The sequence below is a fragment of the Thamnophis sirtalis genome, unplaced genomic scaffold (assembly GCF_051295495.1).
Source record: "Thamnophis sirtalis isolate CommonGarterSnake01/CBP01778 unplaced genomic scaffold, rThaSir2_p1.2 scaffold_1, whole genome shotgun sequence".
Classification (NCBI taxonomy): Eukaryota; Metazoa; Chordata; class Lepidosauria; order Squamata; family Natricidae; genus Thamnophis; species Thamnophis sirtalis.
This window is the reverse complement of record NW_028261381.1, coordinates 54,040,418-54,061,480: the sequence shown is the minus strand read 5'-3', so window position 1 is coordinate 54,061,480 and position 21,063 is coordinate 54,040,418.

Below are 21,063 nucleotides of genomic sequence, written 5' to 3'. Positions count from 1 at the left end.
CGCATCGTCATCCACCGGGAGCTGTTGATAGGCCTGCGCCATATCCAGTTTGGCAAATGTGCAACCCTGCCCCAGGGAATGGAGCAGGTGTTGCACTACAGGGACTGGATAGGGGTTTGCCTGAAGGGCCAAGTTGATCGTCGACTTGTAGTCGGCGCAGATCCTCACCGACCCGTCAGGTTTGATTGGGAGAACAATGGGGGTCTCCCAAGGGGAGTGGTCAACGGGCTCGATGACTCCCTGCGCCAACAACTTGTCAAGTTCGGCGTCAACCTTGGCCCTTAAGGCAAAAGGCACCCTGCGGGCTTTCAGCCTAATGGGAGCAACCTGAGGGTCTAAACTTAAAGATATGGGGGTCCCCTTATAACAGCCCAGCTGGCCGTCGAAAACGTCCGAAAATTCCCTTAACGTGTCCTCGAGTGTGCTAGGAACCACCCGGTGGACCCCCCCAATGGATAATCCCAGGGCTGGGAACCAGTCCAGGCCCAGGAGGGCCGGCAGGTCATCCCTGACTATGAGGATGGGTAGCTTCCCCTGGAAGTGGCCATAAGATACAGAGATAGGGAAGGATCCTAGCGTAGGGATCAACCTCCCCTGGTAATCCCTTAGGGAGACCTCAGATTGCTTTAGGCATTTCTGGGGCACTTTAGGGCATAGCTTGGCAAAAAGTGACCAGGGCAGGAGGGACCGGGAAGAGCCAGAGTCCACCTCCATCCGGCACGGCTGACCTTCCAGCTGGACGGAGGTCGAGACCTTCCGGGCCCCTGCAACGGCGTGGCTCGCCGAACTGTCAAAATTAGCTGGTTGGCTGGTGGACTGGTAGCAATCTTCCGCTCTCTTCGGTGGCCGCTGCTGCTGGCGGCGCGGTTGCGCCTGGGGACGGCTGGGCGATTGAAGAAACGAAGGTGCCGGCAATAGGGCCCTGCAGACCTTGGCCAGATGGCCTTCGCCCTTGCACCGGTTACAGATGGCATTTAAGAATGGGCAAGCCTGGCGCTTATGACGGCCTCCGCAACCCCGGCAGGGCGCTGCGGACGCCGGTTGGGCTGCAGGTTGCGGCTTTGGCTTTCTCTTAGGCACAGTCCTCATTTGGGCCACCACTTCTTCTTCTTGATCCTCATAACCTATGTCGTCCTCGACCATGTGGGCTTGTGGAGATGCGTCCGGTGTGGCAATCTGCAATCGTTCAATGTCGGCCGTGGACTGCTCCGACAGTTCAGCGGCTCGGGCAGTCTCCACGGCCTGCAGTAGTGTAATTCGGTGATTTCGGAACATGCGGCTCCGCAGGTTGATATCGCGGACCCCGCACACAAATTGTTCCACCAAATTTTCTTCAAGGTTGGAGAACTCGCACTGGGCAGCCACCGTCCGCAGAGCCTCCAAAAATTGGCTGATTGATTCATTCTGTTTTTGGACTCGTCTGCGGAAGGCGAAACGGCGGGCGATGATTGACGGGGTGGGTGCATAGTGGTTCTTCAATCTGGCCATGAGTTCGTCCCACCCAAGCTTGTATGCTGGCCGTGGGGCTGCCAAGGCTCTTGCTGAGGCGAACATAGATGGCTCGCAGCATGAGAGGAAAAAACTGCATTTTTCCTCTTCTGTTTGAGCCTGATTTTTGGAAGCGATCAGGTAACATTCGAACCTTTCCATAAACCCCTCCCATGATTCCCCGGCGGAACCAAAAGGGGCGAATGGAGGCAAAGCAGATGTCATCCTGAGGGAGAGATATCAAGAGGCCACAAAAAAAAAAATTTTTTCCTCTTCAGGCAGCGTTCGTTGCCGGTCTGGAACGGCAGCTAACTGTCTGTCTCTCTCTTTTCACCTAGTGTCGCGGAATCGCTGATCCCACCCTCGTCGCCAGTTTTGAGGTTCGGAATGAGGGACGCGACCACAGGGTGAACAACAGAACAGGCTTTATTCCAAGCTAAGTATAACAGCGATTCAACTCATAACCAGCCCGCCAAAACCTTATATACACGGGCTTCAACCAATCAGAAACAAACATTCAGCCGGCAACAGCCTCCCTCGCGTCCTATCCAATCCAGACGCAGGAGGCTGTTGCTGGCCAGCACAATGGTGCTGAAATACAAGAACAGTGAGGCCATTTGCATGGCTCATACATATTCATGAACTTATGAATACTTAACAGTATCCACTAGTCACATGATCACAATTTGTGACTTCCCTTATGGTTTCCCCACTGAGTTTACTTACTGGAAGCTAAAAGTGAAGCTCCCAAGTGCCAATCATATGACTACAAGGATGACTGCAAGTCCCATTGGATCAGTGCCATTATAAGATTGAAACTGTTACTGAACAAGAGGTTGCGAAGTGAGGACAACCTGTAAATCATGTTTTATATCAAAAGTAGGAAATCTGTGACCTACAGATGGCCCTTAAAGGTAAAGGTTCCCGTCACACATATATGCTAGTTGTTCTTGACTCTAGGGGGTAGTGCTCATCTGGCCGAAGAGCCAGTGCTGTCCGAAGATATCTCTGTGGTCATGTGATTGGCATGACTAAACACCGAAAGTGCACAGAACTCTGTTATCTTCCCACAAAAGGTGGTTCCTATTTTTCTACTTGCTTTCGAACTGCTAGGTTGGCAGAAACTAGGACAAGTATGTGGTGCTAGGGATTTGAACCGCCAAACTGCCAATCTTTCTAATTGACAAGCTCAGCATCGTAGCCACTGAGCCACAGCATCACTTTATTTATTTAGTTATTTTAATTAATTAATTTTATTTATTTATTTAATGGCCCTTAGAGTGCTATTAAATTGCCCAAACAGGGCCTAAAATTTCCCTCCCTCCTCCATGGCCTAGGATTTCAAGGGATTTAAAAATTGTCCTTTAATCAAGTAGCTTTGGTTAAGTAAACCACAGCTTACTATGTTATCTGGACCAGGTTAATAGCTGCTTTAAGTTTTTCTGATTTTCCATCGATTCCTTTTTTCTGTGTTAGCCTCCTATTCTATAATACACCAAGGCAGGAAAATTGTTAGTGATAGTGGAAATATAAATCTGAATGTACCTCTGGAATGGTTTCAAAGGTTACTCAGAATTTTAGCAAAATTGCTTTTCCATTCAAAGAGATATTTGAAAGAGCCTCCAGGATGCATCCAGAATTCCCAATGGGAACCAGCTCCTCTTCCTGGTTGTGGCCCAGATGAGCATGTGCGTGTACATGAAGTACTCCCTTTTTGGCACTCAGTGCCAAAAAGTTTTGCCATCACTGTTCTAGCCTATGTAGTCAAGTCATCACTGGCATGAGTGACAAGACAGGATCGTATCTCTCAGCTGCAGTCGCAACACCTCCAAAATGTGATGGGTAATTGTATTCTTGTATACAATTGTATAATGATATTCTTTTGACTGAGAGGATTTCTAGATCAGCATAGAGATGCACCTCTGCTTTTCTAAGTGGTTTATAAAGTGCACTATTTCCTTTTAATATATGTATTATTTTCAGTTCCCTCTATTGTGGTTATTTTTCTACTGCTAAAAGCCACACTAATGGCGTCAACCAAAAACATAGAAGGAACAAATGTTGTTTGTTAGGACTGCACTTGTACTTCAAATGAATGTTTCGCTTCACTGAAGGCTTTATCAAACTAACGCTTCAAGTGCTTCACCAGGGAGAAGTCAAGTGGCATATATAGCCCAGTATTTCTACATCACAGAAGGGTTGTGTCACTTTCTTTGAGAATGGGTGGCTTGTGTAACAAAGACCTACATGCTAGAAGCAAGCTGGGAGGTTGAGGCTAACCAATACTTCCTTCACCTTTGGGGAAGGCAATGAGGTGGAGCCTGTTTCCTCCATGACACAAAGCATTGATTTGATGTGGGCTCCATCCACTTCACACTGGCCTAATTTTTATCAAGGAATAAATTGCACAAAAATATGTAGACTGTCTGGCACCAAACAGTCTGCATTTAGAAGAAAGAATCAAAGAATCCATATACAGACATGTTTGTTTGTTTGTTTGTTTTGTCAAGCATGTATAAGATAACAGATATAACTATAAACATGATTATGAATACAAGAAATGGGTCCGAATAAGTGGGGACAGTAGGACAGGGATGGTAGGTACGTTGGTGCGCTTATGCATGCTTCTTTATGGACCACTTAGGAATGGGGTGAGGTCGACAGTAGATAGTTTAAGGTTAAAGTTATGGGGGTTTGGGGATGAAACCACAGAGTCAGGGTAGTCCATTCTAGGCATTGACCACTCTGTTGCTGTAAATAGAATGATATCTTATTTCTCTTTTTGAGTATGTCTCAAATAAGGCACTCTTGTCAAAACCATCTTCTCTGTGCATGTTTTGCTTCCAGGACCTTACCAACTTTATTTTAATGCTTCAGAGCTTGCCCTTGATCAATTTTCCTCAAGGATTTGATCCCCAAGGGGAGGAGAGGTGCCTATTCTTCCACTTGCAAATGACAAATTCAGAATTTTGCTTTGATTAATTTTAATTTGTGCCTACACTAAACCCATTATTTTATTTTGGCACTATCGGTGGCTTCTGCTCTTCCATTAAGATAGCCAATTAAGCAGGAAGGTTAGAGTTCAAAATAAATTTCATTAGAAGTTTGCACTGCCTCTGACTGCAATAAGCTATTTTATGAAACTTAAGAGTTGAAATCGTAATCTCTAAGCATTTTTCCTTTTGCTAACATGCACAAATTGCACTTTGCATATAGATTGTAACTGCGGTAGGTGATTCAATGTGTAAAAGGTTTAAATTTTCAATCTTCTACAATTCTCTAGCTTTTTCATTAGATTTCATTAAAACATGTTCCATTATACAGTATTTGTCAGAATAAATAACTGCAAGTAAAAGCAAATTCCTTGCTTATATCTCATACTCCCCTTATTTTGCTAGAATGTTTCAGCTGAACAAAGAGAAAGCAACTGCCTATTTACCTTTGAAGTCAGTCCTATTATTTATATTGCATTTATCATCCTTTCATCTTAACCTGAAATATGAGGAATTGTTCTCAGTTTCTCAAGGTACATAGAGACATACATAGCAAATGTATCTAGGCCATCTGCATAGCAAAATATGAATTGAGGAAATTAGATATTAAACTCCAGAAATGACATATATTTTACCAAAATGAAAAATGTGACAGTAAGGTTGTAAATGCTTTTTTCGACTATTTTTTTTCCTGTAGGAACCATTTGTCAACCTAAATAAATTATCTGTTTGCAGATCTCACCAGAAAATCAAAGAATTGTAAATGTACTCGAGAACAGTCAATCCTGTCCCAATATATCAGTTCCTCTCCCTATAAGGGAAGATTCACCTACACTATCTAGAAGCCAAGAAATATAGGAAAACAGAAACAGAGAAAACATTCTTGTATGTATCAGGAATTCATAATTATTTTTATGTGGAGCAGAAGGAGGAGGATGACAACCAAGACTTCTAACAGAGTTAATTTTCAAATAATATGAATGAAAGACAAAAATGTGGAAACTTATTGAAAATGTAATAAAAATATATCACAATAAATAAGAGCAAGAAAAAAGAGTTGGGATTACACAGAAGCAAATATTAAATTATTCCAAGGTAAACCATGGGACAAGATTGTAGCAATGTTCATGGTCTGTCAAGATAAATAGATATTTGTTTGCCCTATAGATATAAGTTTATTTAATAAATTTTCATTGCCAAACACTTTCATTGCCAAAGACTTTGGCACTAACTGAATTTATCGACATCTGGAGTCTAATGGCTCTTCCTTTAGGAGCATTCCTAAAATTGTGGCCAAATGGTATGTTTAGAAGGTAACAGTAGGAATGTAATTTGTCATGTCCTCAAAAATTTTGCATAGTTAATTTTGAGTTAAGCATTACAGGTCTATTTCACTTTTAAAACCAAAGTAGTTTTACATTTAAAAGACTTTGCTTAATGTTACTGTTTCCTTTTATGCTTGTTATGTGTTTATTGTTTATGTTATTTTGCTACAATCTTTTCAGCACTTTGGTAATATGAGTTTGTAAAACATATGAATTATCATTAATACTAATCTTATAATTTAATACATTATCATGTATATAGGTAGAACCAGGGACGTGCAGTCACTAGAGGCAAGGGAGGCGGGGCCTCACCAGTCTCCTCAGGGAAAGGAAAGGATTTTAAATAATTTTCTTAAAATAATTAAAGCCAGGGTAGTTGCTACCAGATTTCAAGTCACAGTGGCTTGGTGTCTGCTCTCAGTATTAACTAGGAGGAGGCCAGAGAACTAAGGGCCTCTTTTGCATAAGGATTTTTTCACCTTTTAAGAGTTAAGCAAGGGTTAACAAGCGAAGAATTTCTTATGCAAATGAGGCACGTATTCTCTCGCCTCATGTAGAGGGCATTTTTAGAGGCTTTTTAGACTTCTCTGGGAGCAACTAGCTCAGTCTGACTTCAGAGCTCTGGCTTTTCAAGAGGAAAGGGCGGGGCAGGGAAAAGCAGAGTTGAAATCATCTCTGAAACAGCTGGAAAGGGTGCGTGTGTGGGGAGGAATTCAAAAAGTTTGATCGGAAGGCAACAGGGAAAGGGGGGGTATGGCAGAGGAGCTGCTTTCAAGCCTTTGGAAAATATATCCAATCCAACTTCTGTGTTTGTGTTTGAGAGTGAGTGAATGAGAGAAGGATCGAAGTTCTCTGTCTGCGTCTGTCTGTTTGAGAGAGGGAGGAAGGAGGGGGAGGGAGAAGAAAAAGAACGGGAAAACTTATTTTGCAAGGGGGAAAAATGCTGTCGCTTTAAATCGGAACTGAGCATGCGGAATTCTGTGGAATTCTGTGGAATTCTGGGAGTTGAAGTCCACAAGTCTAAAAACAGCCTCACCGGGGCTAAAGCTGACCGCACGTCACTGGGTAGAACTAGATTCAATGTCAGGGTTCCAGATAACATCCAGAATTAAATCAGAGTATTGCTCAAAGTTCCAATTTATTAAGAGAGTCATGTTGGCACATCTGGGACAACCTGAATCTGAAGGCTTCCTGGGTTTTCCCCACCCAGTTGAGAGTTCATGATCTTGCCCCCATACCCACAAGTCCATTACATAGTCCAATCTTCCACTGCCATGCTGGCAGTTCCACCCATCCAGTTCCGGTCAGGTGCAGAGACAAAATATGACCTTGGATTCTAGAACAGAATTTTATTTTGACAACATCAAATTGTATTCCTTACTATTCCCCCTCCCAATTCCCCACTAATGAAACAGCATAGTAGAAGAGAATATTAGTGTGGCAGGCCAAAGATCCCAAAAGGAACCGGCTGCAGGCCTGACATTCAGATTTATTCCCTCCATCTCCTATCACCATCACTGATTTTACCAGTGATGTAGGACCTTGAAGTCATACTGAGAGAAGAATACACTTCCCCACTTACTGTATATAAAGAGTCTTGACAGATGCCAAGCGAGATGCAATTCCTATTCAGGATTGTCCATTGCAAATATGGTACTTCAAAGTCTGGCCCTTTTTTTGTAGGGTCATTGAATTGAATTGAATTTTATTATTTGTATGCCGCCCTTCTCCGGGAGGGACTCAGGGCAGCGAACAACTCAAAAGGGGAAAAGGGGAACATAAAACAGAATACAAGTCATTAAAATAACCAAGAATCACACAACCATACAAGTCGAGAGGGGAGGGGAACTCATCAACCCCAGGCCTGCTGGCAAAGCCAGGTTTTGACGGCTTTTCGGAAGGCCTGGAGAGAGGTGAGGGTCCGAATCCCTGTGGGGAGTTCGTTCCAGAGGGCCAGAGCTGCCACAGAGAAGGCCCTCCCCCGGGTAGTAGCCAGGTGGCATTGGCTGGTAGACGGAACCCGGAGGAGGCCAACCCTGTGTGATCTAATGTGTCTTTGGGAGGTAATTGGCAGCAGGCGGTCTCTCAAGTCATATATAGTTCTATTTGCCTTGTTGGGTATTAGAATAGCAAATTCTTGAAGTATCCTTGCTTCCCTCTCCATGCTTCTCTACTACATCATGTTTCATTCTATATATCAATGTCACATGGCCAACACCATAACAAACTTCAGCAAAAAAGAACACCAAAGCCTCATCTCACTGGCAGGGCAAGCTACTTATAAAAACAGAGAGCAAACCCCATACTCACTAGGACAAATGATTTTACCTGGTTAGGGAAACTAACATCTGCAAGCAAACAACCATGCTCAGAGAGCACCAAGGACTCCACACATCCACAAAATCATTATGTGAGAATTCTGTCTTCTACCAAAGAAATTCTGCCATGGGAATCAAATCCATTTCATCCTGGTTACTAAGAATGATTGAGAGAGTTTAAGTTATTGTGCTGAGAGTATTCTGCTGGTGTCCTATTAAACATTCTTGGAACTAGATTGTTTATTGCAATGTTTTTCAACCTTGGCCATTTTAAAACATGTGGACTTCAACTTCCATTGTTCCTCAACCAGAGTAAGGAATTTTGGGACTTGAAATCCACAAATCTTAAAGTTGCTAAGGTTGAGAAACACTGGCTTAATAGCAATAGCAGTAGCACTTAGACTTATATATCACTTCACAGCGCTTTTACAACCCTCTCTAAGCAGTTTACTGAGTCAGCATATTGCCCCCAACAATCTGGGTCCTCATTTTACCAACCTTGGAAGGATGGAAGGCTGAGTCAACCTTGAGCCTGGTGAGATTCGATCTGCCAAATTGCAGGCAGCCGGCAGTCAGCAGAAGTATCCTGCAATACTGCATTCTAACCATTGCACCACTGCTGCTCTTAAATAGCATGCCAATAACATCTATTTGGTCTCATCTGAAAAGATTTAAGCTGTCTATCTGCTGTCATTGTTTCATACTTTCTCATACAGCAGAATGCCGGGACATCAAAGGATAATATTCTATTGACACAAGAAAAATCATGATTACTACAATTATCAAGAAGAAGAGCCATTTTCATGCCACACTTTAGATTATGATATTACTTTGATCCTATCTTTAAAAATACAAAGTGATCTTCCTCTACTGCTATGGCTAGATCCTTGTTTAATCCAAAGTGGATAACATTCACATGAAAAAGCGAAGTATTGTTTCTTGCAAATGTGAAGTAGGAGCTTCTGGCTTATTTTTCTTCATATAGAAACTGAAGCAAAGCCTGAGAGTCAATATGGTTTCTTCTTATAATAACAAGCAGTAATTTCTCATTGTGCCTAAATGATGGTTTGAGCTTCTGTACTTAAAGCCAGATAATAAAATTAGGTTATCCTCCAACTAAAAACAAATTTTATCTCTCCAGTTTATCTTTTGCACATGAAGTTTATAGATTGATAAAATGATAATCATTTTTATTCTGCTTGCATGAAAGGAAATAAATCTGAGAAATGCTTTAGTTTTCCAAGTAGCTAAATATATAATCCTGGAAGAAGTACAATCCCTTACATTATATCTATATAAAGGCTTGAAATGAAGAATGCCTTTTAAAATAGGGGACATCTGTCTAAACTTGACATCTCCAAGTGTTTGAAGCCATTTTATTGTTTGATTTAGCTTTTCATTCATGCTTGACCATAATAATTTAGATTTCATTTCTTTTGTCATTCCTTTTGTCTCAACATCCTGTTTTTCCAAACTACTTTAATCTGTTAGTTCTAATTCATTATATCAGTAAATACTATCACACAGTATCCATTATTCCAAAAAAAATCATGGTCTACTGTTCCAAAGCACTAATAGGTCTTTCTATTACTAATATTTACTTTTTCCATTCTTTAATGGAAAAATTGGACAATCCATTTTATTATACCTTATTATGCTTGTTATTAATTTTTAATCAACAGATTCTTTTTTTCCCATTAAATGGATCATTAAAGATGACAATTATGCTCAGGGCATTGCTTACCTGACTCAAAGGTTGAAGAACTTAGCCAAGTGTTTAATAATCCTAGTCATTAGCCTTTTGGTTATACACAATTTACTCAACCTAAATTCAACAAGTGTAATATTTTTGCATCAAACTGCATCTTCCAGGTTGTCCTAAAGCTAGCAAGTTTGATATTGCATAGACAACATGGTCTTATTCTTGAAAGATATATGATAGATAGATAGATAGATAGATAGATAGATAGATAGATAGATAGATAGATAGATAGATAGATAGATAGATAGAATAAACATAAGTAATCATAATCCTGACTCAACATCCATCCCTATTCCTCAATTATGTACTAGATTAAATTATATGTAACAAATGGCAGTTTGTTTTTCCTTTTTCTGTCTTTCTCGTTTTAAGAGAGTAGAGTCTCACTAAGCAGTTTCTTTGGCACACAATCAACTCTGCATAATGTTAAATGCATAAGTGGAAAAAAATATTGAAACATATGCATAAAATGGCATATATTCTTGTAAAATAGGAACTATGCAGTTGGATTGTATCTACATTAAACCTGAGAATTTGTTATTAGGGGTTTTTGTGGATGTTGTTATTGTTTCCTCTCTTTTTCTTTCTCTTCAATTGTACAAGAGAAGTGAAATATTTGATATCAGGTTTGATTGAGCTCATGTGACATCACTATTTCAACTAAAATCGCAGATGATATGAAACTGAGTAAAGAATGGACATGCTGGCCATATTCCTTTCCTCAATATCCAAACCTCAGCCAACTGCCTGAATGAGACCTATCCATTTCTCACATGTGTAGGAATCTCTTGGTGAAATCATTCCTTTGAGTAATTTGTATTAGAAACCTGAACCTCACAAACAGCTCTTCTTTAGTTTAGGGCAGTGCTTCTCAGAGTTAGCAATTTTAAAATATTGGCCATGCTAACTGGGGAAATCCGGGAGTTGAATAAAAGAGTAAGAGAGTTGGAAGGGAACCTGGAGGTCTTTTAGTCCACCCATCTTAAGGTTGAGAAACTCTGGTTTAGAAAAATACAAGTCTTTTTAGCTTTATTGATAGCAATAGTTTTAAAATGTGGTGGTTTTGCAGTTTGATAGGGCTGGGATTTTTCCCAAAGCACTTTCATGTGGCTTATGCTTCAGAAATGAAACATCCCACAAAGTTCTCCACAGTCTTGGAGTATAGAAGCCGCATTAACTTCCTAGAAATATGTTTCACGATTAATTTTATGTTAAAGTTAACAAAGGTTAGGTAGACAAGGAGCAACAGCCACAGGTTGTTAAACCTAAATATCCTTTTTAATCTTCCTAACTTCAGGGTGATAAATAGATGTTTGGAACATATTTTATTCCTTGTTGCTTTTACAGCTATTGGAAGGAAGGTTGCATTTCATTATTAATAATGAAGTTAATTCACCATCCAGAGACTGAGAGTGAATTGGGACACCATAAAAATTTTCTTAAATGAAAATATAAATAATTAATTTCTTATAAATTTGTTGGTTTGTTTTTAAATTTAAAAGGTAAATTATATAAATACTTGATAAATTTCTTGGAAGTTTTGCAGCAATCCCAGTCGATACTGATAGTTTTTTGAGAAAACAAAATAAAATGTGCTAGGTTGATATCCTCCTATGCAGTAATCCATTTACACTTTTAAATCCCTTTCAATGCATTAAAAGCAGTGTTTTTTTCTTTCCAGCTCCATTTAAGTGTGAAATGTCATTGATTGCACACATTTTCAAACCACTAGTTGGTGGGGGGGGTGTGCATAAAAATGTTTTCCTTACAGCTTCTATCAACTGGGGAATGGTTCCATCTTTGTAGGAGATACAAGTTTTAGATTGCTCCGTTGAGAACTGCATACAAAAATTATGGTTGGAGCTGGGCAAGGGAAAAGATCTGCTTTTATATTTCATAGCTATGGAACTATGGGAGGGAAGGAAGGAGCGGGGGAGGAAAGGAGGGAAGGAAGGAAGGAAGGAAGGAAGGAAGGAAGGAAGGAAGGAAGGGAGTTTTTGCATGAATTAGGTGCATCAAGCTGCCATTTTTAAAAGATATCCCTAAGATTGCAAATACTAATGAAGAAGAGCAAAATGTATTTTTGAAGCAGTGATGAAAAGAAAAATGTATTGTTCTATGTAGGGGTGTATGCAATGGTGGGATTCAGCTGATTAGCACTGATTCAGGAGAACCATTTGTTAACTTTCTGAGCAGTTCGGCGAACTGGCTTTTGGAAGAAATCTCCTTCCAACAGTCTTTTGTTTTCCCCACTTCCTGTCAGGAAGGCAGGAAGGAAACATTCTGGTGTGCCTCTCTATTGTTTCTAACCTAATCCTTATCTTTATTGCCCTGCTTAAGTGTTTTCAGAAACTGTCTCTGGGTTAAGCCTTGCTACATTGTAACAGCAGTTAATGGTTCTTGGCAGTACATCCAGACTAGCCGGAGCTGTTTTTCTGGAGTTTTTTTTTCCTCCTTGGCTGGTACTTTTATTGGGGGATTGACTTTTTTAAAGCTTTTTATACTGCTTTAGTGGTCCCTGGCACTGTCCTTTTGGGGTTACTTACAAGAGGTAGGATGCAAGCTTGGCACTCTGATTTTTTATTGCCTTTCTGGGGGCCTATGATTTTTCCTTAAATCTGAATGATTTTCTTAGGATATATTGTGAGGTGAGTGAGATCAGCTGGTATCTTTAAGTGGTGCAAATGGATCTAAGGATTGCTTCTCCTGGGTGGGAAAGGGTGCTTTATCAATTCACTGAGCACAGGAGTCTCTTGTCTAGGGGATTCTTCAGAGACCCATGGTGGTCCCAAACATGCTTTTTTCAAGAGGCAACTGGACTGTCTTGGTATCCAGAAAGTCCAGTTCAAAGGTGGTTTCCTACTGGTTTGGAGAGTAAGTAGTAACTCGGCCACCCATGCACCCGAACCAGTTCTATTGGCTGCGCCATAGGCATTAGTAGTAAATAGTAGTATTAATTTTTACTACTGTGCATGTGTGTGCATGCAAAAAGCAAGTGCATCCAAAGCACATCCCTGAGCGAACTGGCAGTGAAAGAAGCCGGAACCCACCTTTGGTCCAGTTGCCTCTTTAAAAAGCACCTTTGGGACAGGAGTCTCTTACATTGCTTTGGAGTGGCTAAGGCACATGATTGCTCACTGATAGTAAGATATATTTTTTTTAAAAAGAGGTAGGAGTGTGGATCTTCAATTTGTTTTAGTTTTCTCTCATGATAATAAGTCTTAGTAACATGGCACCAACCAGACTTATTTAGATATCTGTGGCATGTGCTAATTTTATTGTGATCCTGACAAGTTTGGGAGGGCAGAGATCCCCTGTATACTTCGTTAATTTGTCTTTTTAGCTTGCATTTTGTAGACCGACCACTTTCTGGAGAACTTAAATGACCTCTCTGCTAAAGGGTTTCATTTTATGAGCAAGAGTTGGTCATTGATAGTTATAATTGTATTAACTATTTTAATTCCTCAAAGTGCTCTGGCACCATGCCTGATTTGTAACTCCAGGTTGCAGGTATTGCTGAGGAAAAGGAAGATATTCAGACAGAATGGTTTAGATTTTCATGATGGCTGTGACTGTCATAGATCTTCTATGTGTATTCCCACATTTCTAATCTAATGATTGGCATTTAGGGCAGCTTTTTGCAAGCAAAGAAGCTTTTTGTATTTTTGTACAGGTAATCCTTGACTTACAAAAGTTCATTTAGTGACCATTCAAAGTTACAATGGCACTGAAAAAGTGACTTATGACTGTTTTTCACACTTACAACCATTGGGGCATCCCAACAGTCACGAGAGGCTGGACAAGGTGAAGACCCCTTGACATGAATGACATCACGTTGGCCATACCTACCCAGTCACATGACCACCCAGCCACACCTCCCAGCTGGTCATTAGGGCAGGGAATTAGTTGTTAAATTATTTGAATCCCACTACTGTGTATGTGTGGATTTGAAAGCAGGATTTAAGAGTAAGGTAGACAAACAAAAGAATAGTTGAACAGAAGGAGAAAACTGTGTATAGCAGAAGTCATATTTCTGCACTGTTATTAGCTTACAGCCATTCCCTCATCGTTTCAGGTCTATTTTTTATTTTTGAGATGTGAGAATAAGCCCTCTGTTTACTGCTGAATTCACAGAAATGTTGCTCAACAGCAAGTGTGCTGGATTTCTGAAGGAACATCATTGCCATAGACTAACAGCAAACAACTCACATCAATCCCTGCAGCCTGAGACTTGAAAGGTACTGTTCTAATGGTGGCTGTATCAAAAGTATTTTCCCCACATCAGTGCTAAGTTTAAAAATATAAAAATACCTTTCAAATAAAAAAAATTAGTAAGCCAACTCAGGAACTGGGAGGGTTGGAAGGGAAGAAAAATAATCAGGACAGCAACAGGTCTTAGTTTCTATGCAGTGACCACACATTGCCTAATGATATGTTAAGCAGAATTTATTTGCATGCATTATTAAATTGTTGGTTAAGAACTTGAAGACTTGGGAAATTCTGCAATTGGTCTAATATTGTGATAGTTCTTTTATATATCTTCTGAAGAATATTCAGCAAATATAGTTTCGGAGTCACTTCTAGTTTTATACAGTTTTATACAAACCTAAGAAATGTCCAAATATCATCATCATATATATGTGGTTCTAAGCAAAACTGATTTTTGTGAATTCAAATAATTCTGTTGTTATAATTCCTAATGCTCCTATGAGAAAACCTTCTGCCATTTTATTCTACTGTATAATCTCTGTATTTCAGTTGTTAAGTCTCATTTTTTACAATCTCTTCTTGTTCCTTTTGAGCTACTTTGGTTTCATTTAGTATTGCCACTCCTATCAGCAAAATGTTTTTCCCCCAGCTACTATAATATTCATAGCATGGCATTCCAGTGGTCAGTCTATCTGAATTCAGAAAATCCATAATATTTTATGTGATCATTCTGAAGAATGTTTCCAACATTATGATCATAATTTGGGTAGCAAACCATACTTTTTACATTATTTTTATTGCTTTTTAATTGATAGCAAAAAGAGAGAGAAAGAACAAAACATTAAGGAGATAATGATGGAGATGCATACACTATCAAAGAGAAGAGAAAATTGAGCCCAAAATTTATGTTGTTAAGTGAGACATTTGTTAGGTGAGTTTTGCCACATTTTACAACCTTTCTTGCCACAGCTGTTAAGTGAATCACTGCAGTTGATAAGTTAGTAACCTGATTGTTAAGTGAACTTGGCTCCTCCCATTGATTTTGCTTGTGAGAAGATCGTAAACGGTGATCACATGACCTTGGGACACAGCAATGGTCATAAGTATAAACTAGTTGCCAAACATCTGAATTTTGATCACGTGATCATAGGGATGCTGCAAACGTCGTAACTATGAAAAACGGACATAAGTCCCATTTTTCAGTGCCATTGTAACTTTGAACGGTCACTGAACAAACTGTTGTAAGTCAAGAACTACATTTATATAACATTGCTTTAACAAAAAATAAAGACAACAAAGAAGAAAAACATTATAACAGTACAGCTACAATTCTATATATACAGTACTTGTCTGAGGCAAATATTACTCATATATATACACAGTGTGTGTATATATATGTCTGTCTGACTGTCTGTCTGTCTGTCTGTCTTTGGTTATTCGGGTTTTCTCCCTCATAAAATTGGAAGTGTCTTGGCGACGTTTCGACGAAGTCTCATTCGTCATTTTCAGGCTTGTTTGCTCGGCTTCGTGCTTCCAGAAGCAATGTGAGATCTCAGCTGTTTCTTCCTTTTAACTGCCAGTGGGGGTTTGAGCTGATTGGGTGGGAGCTTGGCTGTGTTCTGATTGGGTGGAGGTGTGTTGGTTAGGGGTTTGTGCTTCATGTAAGGATTGGAGGGGTTTAAAGTGGCTAATGGTACAGTTGCGGTCTGGCTTCTGGTCCTTGGTCATGCTTCATCATCAGTGTGGGTTTGAGTCTGCTTGAGTTTGAACCCCATAGAGTCAGGGCACATATGCATGAGGGGAACCTTTACCTTTACCTAATTCTTCATTGGATTCACTTCTTAATACCAGGAGCCTCTGAACTGAACTCATATGATTGTGGTGTGGAAAATAGAAGGAGGAAGGAGTACTGAGTATGTTTGCCATATTGAGTTATTTATTAAAAATAATAAAGATGAGTTTTAAAAAAATATCTAAAAAATTGATTTATAGCTAACAAAGATACAAAAAAAATAATAGTAGGGTTTTTAAACGTTTAAACGATTCATAACTAAACTAAAGTAAAGGATACTAGTTATTCTAGCATCTCAGAAGCTGAAAATGCTGCTGGTACAAACAATATTGTTAGCAAATGTAACTGTAAATATTGGCCTTGGGTTATATCTAATAGATTATATTTATCCCTTAACACAGAATATGTTAAAAATTCATCTTCATTATCTGCCAGTTGATCCAAAGTGAATATCCCCATTTCCATCTCATTTTTCCATTTCACCATTTTTCTCCCAATTTTTAAAATAAATTTGGCAAGGGAAAAAGAAACAAATCTTTTTTTATTAGACATTGCTTTCCATAACTTTGTAATTGATATCATTGTTTCTATACTGTCTACCCAACCAAAGTTATTATATATGTACATTCCAAAGTTGCCCAAATTGAAAAGTAGAGGTGAAAGCAACAAGAAGGAAAGGAGAAACAAACAAGCAACAAGAAGGAAAGGAGAAACAAACAAGAAAAAGCAGATAATATGAATAGACATATAGTCTTCCTCTTGGTAGTTATACATGCAATTCTAACCAATACTCACTCACTCACTCACTCACTCATTCACTCACTCACTCACTCTCTCTCTCCCTCCCTCCCTTTCATCCTCCCCCCCCTCTCTCTCCCATTGCATTCTAATTCCTTTCTGTAAGCTATTTCTGTCCAATCATCAAAACCATAAACCATACAATCATTTTCTTTTTTATTCAAAAAGTTCATAACAACCTCCAATCATTAATGAATATCAATAATGATCTTTCTCTTATCAAAGAAGTGAGTTTGGCCATCTCAGCAAGTTTCACCAACCATTCTGTCAGGGTTCCAAATAACATCCAAAATTAAATCAGAGTCCAACGCAAAGTATTGCTCAAAGTTCCAATTTATTAAGAGAGTTATGTTGGAACATCTGGGAAAACCCGAATCTGAAAGTTTCTCGGTTTTTCCCACACAGTTGAAAGTTCAAGATCTTGCCCTCACATCCACAAGTCCATCACATGGTCCAATCTTCCACTGCCATGCTGGCAGTTCCACCCGTCCAGTTCCGGTCAGGTGCAGAAGTGCGAAGACAAAGGAGGACCTGGGATTCTAGAAAGGAATTTGATTTTGGCAACTTCACATTCTACTCCTTACTATTCCCCCTCCCCCCAATTCCCTACTAATGAAACAGCATAGTAGAATAGAAATGTAGCAGGTCAAAGATCCCAGAAGGAACTAGATGCAGGCCTGACACATTCATTCCTCCATCGTGCCAGATCTTTCTATCTTTGTAGATAGAATAATCTCACTGCAGTAATAATATACTGAAATAATCTTCCAGGACTCTTTATGAACTATGCATCTATTAGTCTTAAAAGGAAAAGTTCTCGCTTCAACTGAATATTAAACTTTTAAAATCCTTTGTATCAGTGTGGGTTTGCATTATCTGTTATTGTGGTCTTTTCTTCTTGTAAGTTATATGCAACCATTTCCCCAGTTTATTTGCAGATTCAAATTTTCTTTGTTTTGTATAATTCATTATTATTTCCATCTCACTCCTTGTTATCATAGATAATTGCCTCTGTGGAAGCTTCATTTGATGGGTAATAGTTGTCCACCCAGGAGACTTTTTAAACACTTTTTTTTAACATCCAAATCACTTGCATTTTCTTTTCAAATTCATTGTTACATTGTATAAAATATCCCTCTATGAAACCTTTACTTGCATCCCCAATTTCTGTGCTTTTATAACGAGTATTCTCAAAAAAATTATATTAACTTTCTTTTTGCAATCCTCCACAACTGTTTCCGTTAACAAAGACAAATCATTCAATTCCCAGCTGAAAGAGCCAATTTTCCTTATAAAGGTTAAAGTCACTATGTTGTGGTCTGAGAAAGTTTTAGTAATTGTGGTGGAATGTCCAGCTAGACTGGAGAAAGGTGTTAAGAAGGGGCTAAGCTTAGAGTCCTTGCACTACAGGAGGTGGCAATGGCCTGACCTCCCACAGAAGCCTTAGCTGATTGTTCCCAAAGGAATGCAGTGAGCCTGGTGAGATTCTTGCAATATAGATGACTAACAATAAAACTTATTTTTGAGACTCTTCACAAATGGTTCTGTTTCCTTGCACCTGACAGTAAAAGCTCCAATTTATGAATTTATGTTGCTTTATTGTCTTATTATTATTTTCCCTAATAAATAATTGCTGTATTAAACTATTTCTTCTTTCACTGTACTCTTTTATTTGAAAGACCTGGTCAAAGATTGTAATTAAAAAACCTAACCCTCTGATTAGGTACAGATGTGGTTTTTCTTAAATGTTGCAAATATACTCTCAACTTAAATTGGCCAACCTTATGAACTGATATACCATCAAATCAAAATGTAATCCTAATATATGAATGATTTCAACATTTCTGGATGGAGGCCTCAATATATGCAGTCCTTGTCCTGTCCCAAAAGCTTACAATGAGGTAATATTTACTCTTAGGGCATTTCTCCACGTTCATTTCATCAGAAAGCAAACATACCCTGAAAGCATTATTTTAATGCCTTGACCTTAATCTTACCTCCAGTTCATGAGTGAGATGGTTTAAGTCATTCTTAGCTGCACTGGTGTTACAGAATTGTTTTTCTCCTTTCTTCCAATAGTGTCTAAGAATAGCCTCAAGGCATGTAAAGTCTCTTAGGCTATCTGACCTTGTACAGAAGTTGCATGAATGGCAATGAGTGGAACACAGGCAATACTGATGGGTTAGGGATCAATAATTTTATGACAGTAGAGTTTCCAGTTGACTCAAGGATGAATGAAGAACATTTAAATTAAACAGTGAGGAAAGAACCTAGGGAATCATTACCCAAATAAAATGTGTACAAAACAAGGGACATTTGGGCATAAAGTAATTCAGCGAAAATATTAGGCTTTGTTGGGTTCTTGGTGTTTTTCTGAGTTTCTCCAGGAATTCTCTATCATTCTTAGAACTGGCTTAGTCTAAAATGTCTATATAGCATCATAGTTGAAACTGTGGTTTAACTTGCCTGTGTGCTGTGAAAGTAATACATTTTCATTGAGTTTTCTGACATAAACACTCCTAAGTGATATTTGTGGCTGCATTCTGACAATATTTCACCTTTTTGTCCTACATAAGTATTTTTCACACATTGTGTGTTGTAAATGACTCCTCCTTGTCTTATTTAGCCAATGAGTATTTGCAATTGCTTAGGACATCTTGAATTGATTTTGTTGGTTTGTGGGTTCCCTGGTAATCCGTTGATGATTCTGACATGTTTTTAATGTATGGAAGAGCTACTCTTTTCATAGGTTATGTCTGTCCTGTGGTTAGTTGCATGAATCGATGCTTTTTAATGAAGATTTATTTCATCTATTTATTTGTTAAATTTATTTGCTGCTTATTTCTCTGTGGGATTTACAACAATGTTGTAAATAAATGAAGAAAGGAAAAGAGCATAAACAGAACAGAAGTAAAATAATAGAACAATAAAATAAACAATGAAAAAGAATACAAGAGTGCATTATTATGATAATAAACATATGGACAGGTGGAGAGCAGAGAGTGAGACGGGGAGGAGGAGTTCTACCATCAATCCAGCAGCCACCTCCAGTATGCAATTCCCCCATCTGGTCCCCAGGCCAACTGACAAAGTCTATTGGGTTATTGCTGTGTTATTTTGAGTATTGGTTGGATTTTGATTTTCTTGTGGCACTGTGGTAGTAAATTGATGGAATATTCATTCACTTTTAAGAGGTATTTGAGTACTTTGGTGAATTCCTTAGCTCAAATGTTGGTTTGCATATTTTAGGGTGCTCTAGAAGTTATTTTAACAGTGTTCCGTGTGCCTTCTGTTTTTAGTCATGCTGGCCACATGACCACAGAGATGTCTTTGGACAAGCGCTGGCTCTTTGGCTTTGAAATGGAGATGAGCACCACTCCCTAGAGTCGGGAATGACTAGCACATATGTGCGAGGGGAACCTTTACCTTTTTAAAAGTGATTTTGCAGCTACCTACAAATTTTAAACAAAAAATAACAAAGCCTGATAGCAAATCATTCCATAAAGTAATTAAAAATAATGCAAGTGAAAACAAATGCTTAAACATTGACAGTACCCCAAACAATTTAAAAGCAGTAGCTAGAGAATATGAAAGCTGCAGATTATAAAAGCTGTAACACAAATTCTTGTTCCTGGTCAATATTACCCTTTTTCTCTCTGTGTCATCTTTACATAAATATCAACCTATTTCAAGTATCCAGAGTTCACATGAATCAGTGCTGTTTGGAGTAGCTAAAGCATAATCATATGAGAAATAAAAATGAAGAACAGATCACATACACATAAGCCCCATCTCCAATTTTCTTGCAACATCTGTTTAACATCTAAACCTCCCACATTCATCCATCTTTGAAAATGTTTTCTCATTCAGTGCTAAAGATGCTTCTTAGTTGACAAGCGAAGTGTTTTCAAAGAAAAAAACCAAGAAAGTCCAGTTGCCTTTTGGAAAAAGCACTTCTGGGACAATGGATGGCCAAGGGCACTGAAGACTATGCAGACAAAGGAAGGCAGTCTTAAACAGAGAGCCAGGGGCCTGCTTTATTGGCTTCCCAACAAGGGCAATAAAATACTCAAGAAAATAAAAAGAAAAGTGGATAATTAAAATGATAATGGGATATCTATACAAAGATTGTTTAGTAATTATATGAGTATAGTTGGATATTGTTTTAAGAAACAAGTATGTGGAATGCTTGCTAGCTTCATAAATTAACAATTTCACTTATAAGCAAAGACTGAGTGGGGCACATAACTAGCAAAAAATTAAATAGTTTCCACCACAAATAAATAAAACAAGAGAAAGAAATAAACAAATGACTGTTTTACTAATAACTGGCATGCCCATTCACTATTGGAACTGAACTTACAGATAAAATAATCAC